The 9,694-nt window shown below is 39.8% G+C and overlaps 1 long non-coding RNA gene across 1 annotated transcript in view; it reads left to right on the forward strand.

Annotated features, from left to right (window-relative positions):
• LOC144984175 (uncharacterized) overlaps positions 1-6,719 on the forward strand; it is a 421,174-nt gene extending 414,455 nt beyond the window's left edge. The window contains exon 7 of the long non-coding RNA XR_013647866.1: positions 6,276-6,719. This is a non-coding gene — a long non-coding RNA (uncharacterized LOC144984175). The remainder of the gene's footprint in view (positions 1-6,275) is intronic.
• Positions 6,720-9,694: the final 2,975 nt, after the last annotated feature.

Consider the following 9,694-nt stretch of genomic DNA (forward strand, 5'->3'; position numbering starts at 1 on the left):
AAGTCCATCCCAAGCTTTAGGACAGAATTGGAAAAAGAATTATGGGTAGTCTAAGGATTTAGGACTAAACTAAGACATTACCAAAGTATAAAATTCTAAAAATGGACAAAATCAGAACAAAAAGATTAGGTGATTGTTGTGAGGCTGTTGTAGATAAATAAAGATATATTTATTATTAGAGAGGTCACGCCCCCATTTGGCCACAGTTCCAATTTCAAAAATAATATTGAAATGATAGGATCCATTAAGATTCAATCCTGATATTGTTGTCGTAAATATTTAAGAAAAATCAGTTTACCAGAGACTCCTGAACAGAAAAACTACTAAATTGAACTTGTCCAAAAGAAATCAACCAAAATAAAAGACAAGCAACTCAACAAAAAATTTAGCATTTTAACTGAAGGAAGGTTAACATACACTGACAAACTGACTGTCATGGTGAAAGGAGCAGGATGCTACCAGATGAAGATAACAATTTATTGTATGAGACATCAGAGAATAAAGAAAGGCCAACTATGATGTAACAGATTTCCTGAAGTAAAAATGTTATCATTATGAACATTTTAAAAAGACTAGTTATGAACCCACTGTGTTTTGATGATGAAAACCTAGGTAGTTTATAAAGATGAATTAAAATACATTTTAAACATGAAAAATTGTTCAAACACAATATATTGTGGTCTATATTTGCCAATCTAGTGACAGTTGATACACTAGTTTTTCTTTGAAACCTCTGGGAAAGCTGTAAATTCGTACAGCTGTAAAAAACGGCAAATGCTCTATATTGTGTACTAAGTAGTGAGTAGCGAAAGAATTCGTACGCAACCAAAGAGATAACTGAGATCAACACGACATCAAGTCTGGAACAGATCTTTAAGCATAAGTAGGATCAATACCACTAGAGGTTATCTGACGGACTGGCAGGTAGGGGCTGGCAAAACCAATGTTAAATACAGCCATGTAGATGGGTTTGCAGGTGTGTCAGGAGTCCCCGCCAGTAATCCTGCACACTTCTGGAGACGAAACAAAAAAGCAGCAGCCAGAAAATGATAAATGGTAAATGGCATACTTGTATAGCACTGTTCTACATTTCTCCAAAGCCTGAAGCGCTTTACAGTCACAGTCCCATTCACCAATTCACACACACATTCGCACTCTGCTGAAACACTGGCGCCAATCTTCCACCATAGGCAAGGTGGGGTTCAGTTTCCTGCCCAAGGACACTGCGACATATGGGCGGGCAAGGTGGAAATCAAACCTGCAGACTTCCAAACAGAGTTTGACCACCCTACCGCTACCCTGCAGCCACACCACATTAAAAAACCCCACAACCAAAACAGAGAGAGAGAGGGTCAGAAGCCCACTGAACCATGTCACTGACCCCATAGATTTGTAACACAGGTGAGGTTTTATCGTGGCCAATCAGCCCACTACACACAAGAGGAGGAATTACACAGCACAACCTTCTAAAAACAAGTAAGGTCAAGACTACAGCAATGTTAGGCCCAATGGATTTCAGCAGAAACTCCAGGCTCCACCCCCTTAGCCACACCTCTTAAAAATTCCATAGATAATGAATTTGCTGCAGCCAATTTTAGGCTACGAACAGTTGATAACGAAACCGATGATTATGACGTCCAGGTTTTGTAATGATTGAGCTAGTAAAAAGGTATTTTGCTCAAACATCATTATAAGACACGAGCTGGCGCTAATTAGTTAGATCTGAAAAAATGGAAAGCATAAATCACACGCCTCCTCTCTGTGTCTGCAGATGAATGTGGGGGAGTGTGAATGTGCGTCTGGAAAGACACCTGTGCCCTGCATGTTCCTCACATGTCCAGCAGGGGACAGAAGACACAAGGTTATTCTACAAACCAGTAGATTTAAAAATGAGCCGCATTACACAGTATGACGAAAAATAGATACTTTTCAATCAGATGAGTGTAATCAGAGCATAAATTGATCATTAAATGACTTTAAATCCCAATTTTTGTCCAAAGAAAAACTGTATTGTCCAACCCTGTTATTTATTTTGTTTGTTGTGTAAAATAAAAAAGACCTGCTAGCCTTTTGGTGACATTTAAAACAAAATACTTGTGTATCTCACTGTCAGGAGGAGCTCACTCTGTCCTGATCATTATGAATCGGCGGGGTAGAAGTGCTCTTCTGGATGGTTGTGGTGGTGGTGGTGGTGGGGGGGTTAAAGGGTGCCAAGGCTGGATGATAATGTCAGTACAGAATAATGAACAAAAAATAAATGCTGTTCATTACAGGAGATCTCATCTGCCTCTTAGATTCCTGAGAAATATTTCATGTCAGATGATTTTGAGGCACGATCTGCCTCCAGAGAACCTGATGATGAAAAGACAGTGCTGCAGGAATAACTTAATTATTCCTCTGCATCTGACAGAGCTGGTCACTATTGGCAGTTAGATTTTGTGGAGAGAGACTTGAATATTTGCAATAAACAAAGATATCTGGTATTTTTTAGTCCCTACAAGAAAAACCCATGGTGTAACAGAATTTGAATTGCCCTCTTTTTAATGCTAGTTTACTCTAAAGCTAGATTTAATACCTATTTCATGGTTTTATGGTTTCACAAGCTCTAGTATTTCAGTTCCAGCATCACTGCTTGTCTTTGTGTTTGTGCTTCTTTAATTCCTGATCTGCCTCGTGTCCAGGTTTGCTTCTGGCATTGAGAAATGTCCAACAGTTTCATAAAAGCACATTTGTGAATTTTTCTTCAAACGAGTCTGACCTTGTTTGTCTATTTTGTTTTTTACTGCAAAAATTGTTTTAAATCTCAGATAGTTTGCTTTACTGTGAAGCACCCTTTTTCTAATGATGCAGATTGTAATTCATTTCATTCAATTGAAGAAAATCTCCTCATTTAGCTTTGTTCCAAACCAGAAAAACTGGAGGCAGGAAATTACCTCCACCCTTTTCTATTATACCAAAGAGTAACAGAGCTCTACCTTTGCTTTACATCCAACCAACTCTGATCGGGTCAACTCCAAGGACTAAGCTGCTTTTTAGAAACTGCTACCAGCGCTTTTGTTGCTCTTTAGTACTCATGAGGTATGGATTAGGAACTATTAGAGATCATCTACTTCTACTTTAGACAATAACCCCTACATGCCTGCATTTATTTCTAATTATTTAAAAAATATATTACATATTTTGTCTTTTCTTTTCAGGGGGAAGCTAAATTTTTGCTACAGTCCTGGATTAAATAGTATGTTGTGAAATAGTGACGTACAGTGTGAAGGGGTCAAAGCTTTGTGTGTTTTCAGTTCTTGTTTATGCCTTAATCACAACTGCCCTTACGGGTGGATATCAAATCAAATCAAACTTTATTTATAAAGCACTTTTCAAATGAAAATATAACACAAAGTGCTTATATGACTGCCTATGGGTAAAAATGGGGCAAATCAGTACAGGGCATGCAGGTGGCCCCAACAATAACGTAAGATCGTTGACCGCTTGGTGAGCACGTAGATACTGGGAATGCTGTAGGCGATACGTCACAACAAACACTAACAATATGTGTGAAGTAGGTGAGACGCAGGCATGTTGTACAGATTTTTCCTTTTATTCACCCCATGCATGCAGCATTTGCACACAGCCATTAAGGTGCCAGTACTCACATCTTGCTAATGACGAAAGTACGCCGTAAAGGTGCCGTACGAAAGCATCACCCAAATGTGATAAGTGCCTGTAACTTACTTTATCCTTACAAATACTTCTCGATACACTTACCACTCGCACAACAACTGTATGTTCCATTTTTCATGAAGTACTTCAAGGTTCCCTTAAATGAACTGCAAGATACCACTTACACTTCCCTGAAGATGCGTCTGCTCCCGTCTACGACCCTCCACGGCCCAGGCAACCCAGAAACTTGCAGCACCTATACAAGTCACCCCCCACCCCATGGGGTGGGGGGTGACTTGGGTGCATGGGACAAAAACCTTAAAGTGATAACCTCTTCAAAATATGAATGCATCTATCACAGTGAAAGCTTTCATACAAAACTTTCCCTTTGTGAATGAATGCAATAGAATAGAAAAAGATACCGCTGTTTCCATTGTGTGGAAGTTTTTGTTCACAGAGGCAATTCAAAGAGCTTTACAAATATATTTAAATACAGCAGCTTTGTCCTGTCTGGTTCTGACTCTAGATGTCATCAGCTGATTGTTCCCTGCAGATCTCAGAGTCCAGCGGGGTCAGTGGATCGCCTGTTTGGGTTCCACACACTTATGTCATTTGTGAACCAGCATTAGCACTTTAAAGTTAATTCTACATACAACAAGTGACCAGTGTAAGGACTTGAAAGCAGGGGTAATTTGGTCAATTAGGTGTTTGAATGATTTTCAGCTCTCTAAAAGCATAAATCTCTAAATCTGGTTTGCTATTTCAACAAGATTGAAAAAAGCCTAAAGCAACACAACAGGCTGTCATCGTACAATATTTAAGTTTGGGGGAAAACTTGAAAATTGAAATATTCTGAAAGGCCAAATCAGGCTTTGCCAAAGTACATTCTACCTCAAAATGAGGTTTGTTTGGCTGCCGTGACCAATCCATTTGGGTCTCAGGCAAGAATAAGCAAGCTGTTACTGGAGAAGTGAAACAGAACTCTGGCATGGTTTGATGTGATTTTTAAAAGTGCTGGGGTACGATTGGTTTATTTATTTTCAGGTTTATTTATTTTGAAAAGCTCTACTGAAGCATCAGTTATCACATCTCCATGTCTGGGTTCATGAGATCATTCAGGGATTCTCCCAGTACGGTGATTTTCTTCATCTATTGGAGAAGCTGCATCTGAATGACGGCTGCTTTCAGCTGTACTTCAGTTTCTCTGTGTCCCAGTTTGATGATTTGCTGTCCCGCATTAATCCAAGAAGGGGAAAAATAAAAATGAAATTAGATTACTTTTTAAAACATTTTTTTGATACAAATAAGAAAAATATCTTAAAGTCCAGTAGAAAAACAATCAGATTTTCCTGCGTGCTCGTTTTGGACTCCATCCGCTGACACAACACATCATGGGCCAAAACTGAGTTCCTGATGGGTTGACCCGACAAAAATTCTTCACCAAGTTTCAGGCTTTTGAACGCGCGTCACCCAAAACACTCTGCTGCCCAACCACTGCACCTAATCACAGGACATCTGACTACAGCTGTACGCTGACTCAACATTGACACTGGCCGCTCCAAGGCAAAAATCCTGTTCGATGTGAAAGCCGCTTTAGACTTTTTCTGTTGACCAGTCAGAAGTTGGTCAATGCAAACAATTGCAATCTGCTATAGTTTAGTATGAATGGCTTGATGTGAGCAGAGAACCACAATTTGTGCCATTATCTTCCATTTTTCCTAATGTCTCATGCTCTATTGTATAAGATCATGCTGTACTACCTGACGGCATACTCTCCAATACGTAAAGAAATGTAAATATGATGAGCTGTTAAATTTGCGACAAGATGAATTCTCTTGTTCATATTTTTTGTACATCAGCAGCTGGAAAACATCTGCTGTAAAGCTTGTATGTGTTACTTTGAAAGTTATGTTTAATTCAATTAACAGAACAACTACTGGAGCCGAGCTGCAGTCATGTTCAATTAAACCTAACACTAATCAGGCTTACATCACCGCCGCTAATGTGGATTTCCACTGTGCAAAGCTTCGCTCTCAGCTTTGACAACGCAAAAAAAACCCCTCCTCATTGCCATCAGAGCAACACGGTATTCCCTTTAATCTGCCTGTAAAGAGCCTATTTTTTGCTAATAATTACTGCAGTGAGCAGATGTGGCTCAAGATATGAGCGAGTTGTTTCTGGGTCATATATAATAGGATGTGTTATTCTCTGTAGTGTTGAGCACTCGGGGAATGGCCCTTTAAATGTTTAATGACGGTGTGCCTCTTCGAGAAAAGTTTGCCGAAGAGATCGGCTTTTGGCAGAGGGAGGCTTCAAAATAAAGTCTCGATCGGTCTCTGTCAGGGAGCGTGACTTTAAATTAAGAGGAAAGGTAATGGTTATAACTATTAAAGAAAGTACATAATGAGCAAGAAGGAAAAGTAGACTTATTCGCTTTATTTGTGTATCGTCGAGTTCATAGAACATATAGACATCTTCAAAAAGCACAAGGAAAAAGTATTCCCCTCTGTCTCCCAGACAGTCTTTTGATGCCGAACCTTCTTTCTCTCTCCATCCTTCCCTCCTGTTCTCTCCCACGCTCCCTCCATCGCTGCTGATAAATTAAAAAGAAAGTATGTCAGTTTGCAGGCTGAAGGAGGGGTTGAGGCGAGAAGGAATGAAGACTTCAGAAAGAATTCATTCAGTGAGTTTTGGAGGAGTAACACGAGGCTGAAGGAACGCTGCCTCGTGAGTTCTACAGGACTCGAAGGACCACGTCGGCTTGCGGTTTCACCTGGATCTGTCCACTGAGCGCTCCCCCTGGTCGGCCAAGCAGACCAATGTCTCAGCAAGATGCCTCTTAATCACCAAAACCACAACTTGACTTTAGTGTCCACAGGGGGGCTTCGTTTTTCCACCAGGCAACACTGTGTGTGCCCCAACAGTGAAAGCTCCTGTTGCTATGCAACTGATAAAGGCCGGTGTGAAGCACAGAACTGCAGAGATTTGCTAAAAGTTAGAAGTGCATCGACACGGGAGGTTGTCATACCTGCCTGATGTAATAAAACTGGAAAAACTCCAATGGTATGGAAGCGATTATGTAGCATAAATAAAAAGCAAAGTCAAAACCAGAAATGCTTTTTAATTTTCAAAATGAAGCTGCATTTTTTGACTCAAAATTAAAATGAAAAAGCAATCCACCAAAATGCTTTTTCATTTCCTTCCTCAACACAGCTTATTCTGTCACTTAATTAAAATGATAATGAAAATGGTATTTGACATTTCATTTTCAAGACGTTCCATGGTAAATGTGTAGAATAATTCATTTAGAAATGTCTAATTTGACAATTAAAATGGATTAATAGAAATGCTTTTTAATTTTCAAAATGAAGCTGCATTTTTTGACTCAAAATTAAAAAGAAAAAGCAATACTTCAAAATGCTTTATCATTTTATACTTCAACACAGCTTTTTCTGTCACTTAATTAAAATTATAAAGAAAATGGTATTTGACATTTCATTTTCAAAAAGGTCCCTGGTAAATGTGTAGCATAATTCATTTAGAAATGTCTAATTTGACAATTAAAATGGATTAACAGAAATGCTTTTTCATTTTCAAAATGAAGCTGCATCAAATGACTCAAAATTAAAAAGAAAAAGGAATATTTCAAAATGCTTTTTCATTTTATACTTAAAACCGCTTATTCTGTGTCATAATTAAAACGAAAATGCAAAGAGGGGATTGCATTTGCATTTTAACATCCACCCCGCGCACCTTGTCACAATATTCAATTGGAAAAAGCAATAGCAGAGGGGAGGCGGGGCGATGACGTCACTGCTTTCTCTGTGTGTCTGGCTGCTGACTGACGCACACACCAGGAGCAGACTGTGTTAGCGGCAGAGAAGACGGCTTTGAGTTGGTTGTGAACTTCTGATGAGTTTCCACAGCTTCTCAGGACTAAGTAGCTGCATGTCCGCCTTCTGCGGTCCTCCTCCGGCCGCACCGCGGACAAGCTTTGTTCTTCGGACCGCCAGCTGCCTTCGCACAGCGGAGCGCGAAGCTCCCGACGATCGCTGAAGGCGGAAATGCTGCTGCGATCTGAGAAACCATCATATGAATTTGTGTTTCCAGTGGTGTCCAGAACAAAATAAAGACATGTAATTCCCACATATTTACACATTTATTTGCAGCTTCGCGGTGAATTTGCTGTTTGATTTATTAAGATCCAGGAATCCAGGTTTGAGCAGGCCAGGTCCAGCGGTTTTTGAACAGGACCCGGTTTTAGGTGATCTTAATGTGAAAAATGCAGCAGAATGTTCCTTCAGCTCCCTCGCGAATCAGAAGCTGTGAAGCCAACGTAAGCCAACTTTAGCGTCGTCTGACCGCACGGATTTAAAAACATATGATCGAGCAGGGCAGGCCCTTAAATATTACCATAAATGTAATAAAAGCACATTATGAAGATAGTCTCCCGCAGCTTCGCGCTGAGTGAGTGTTTTGGTCCAACCAGCAAACGTTTAGCATGGAGAAATCTGCTATCTGTTGATGGAGCTCCAGCTGTCATCAAACTGCAAATTCACCGCGAAGCTGCAGATAAATGTGTAAATATGTGGGAATTACATGTCTTTATTTTGTTCTGGACACCACTGGAAACACAAATTCATATGATGGTTTCTCAGATCGCAGCAGCATTTCCGCCTTCAGCGATCGTCGGGAGCTTCGCGCTCCGCTGTGCGAAGGCAGCTGGCGGTCCGAAGAACAAAGCTTGTCCGCGGTGCGGCCGGAGGAGGACCGCAGAAGGCGGACATGCAGCTACTTAGTCCTGAGAAGCTGTGGAAACTCATCAGAAGTTCACAACCAACTCAAAGCCGTCTTCTCTGCCGCTAACACAGTCTGCTCCTGGTGTGTGCGTCAGTCAGCAGCCAGACACACAGAGAAAGCAGTGACGTCATCGCCCCGCCTCCCCTCTGCTATTGCTTTTTCCAATTGAATATTGTGACAAGGTGCGCGGGGTGGATGTTAAAATGCAAATGCAATCCCCTCTTTGCATTTTCGTTTTAATTATGACACAGAATAAGCGGTTTTAAGTATAAAATGAAAAAGCATTTTGAAATATTCCTTTTTCTTTTTAATTTTGAGTCATTTGATGCAGCTTCATTTTGAAAATGAAAAAGCATTTCTGTTAATCCATTTTAATTGTCAAATTAGACATTTCTAAATGAATTATGCTACACATTTACCATGGAACGTCTTGAAAATGAAATGTCAAATACCATTTTCATTATCATTTTAATTAAGTGACAGAATAAGCTGTGTTGAGGAAGGAAATGAAAAAGCATTTTGGTGGATTGCTTTTTCATTTTATTTTTGAGTCAAAAAATGCAGCTTCATTTTGAAAATTAAAAAGCATTTCTGGTTTTGACTTTGCTTTTTATTTATGCTACAGAATCGCTTCCATACAATGGTAATGAAAGTAAAGAATAATCTACATCAAAAAATGTGTTGTAATGAAGCAATTCATGCTTTATCAACAAAATCTGACTCATTACTGGTGCAGTAACTTTTATATTTGACAAGATCATTCAATGCAGCAGGACCATGAAGCGTTTCAAAATGGCCAAACAAAATCATTTTCTCTATTTGTGGTCAGTCTCTTTAACCCTTGAGAGATGTGGCCGCCAACACCTATATATCACACGCTCTTTGACCTTATGTAACCCTTTAACATGATTCTGACGCAGAAAAAAACAGCTTTATGTACAACACAAAACACATTGTAGTTGATTTAAAGGCCCTATACCATGCAAAGTTAACCTTTTGAGCTTTTTAAATGTATTATAATGTTCATTCCTCACAATAACCAACCCCAAAGCGGTATTATTGATCCATTTGAGGATCTAAATCAGGGGTCGGGAACCTATGGCTCGCGAGCCATATATGGCTCTTTTGAAGGTCACATGTGGCTCGCAGACAAATCTTTAATTATAGTTTTTTTTTTTCATTAGACCAGTCCTTCTCGGGCGCGATGCGATGCCAGAGGCGCGCAGTAGTAGCGGTGCTT

This window comes from Oryzias latipes, chromosome 2 (assembly GCF_053564925.1).
Source record: "Oryzias latipes strain Hd-rR chromosome 2, Olatipes_Hd-rR_3.1".
NCBI classification, from domain to species: Eukaryota; Metazoa; Chordata; class Actinopteri; order Beloniformes; family Adrianichthyidae; genus Oryzias; species Oryzias latipes.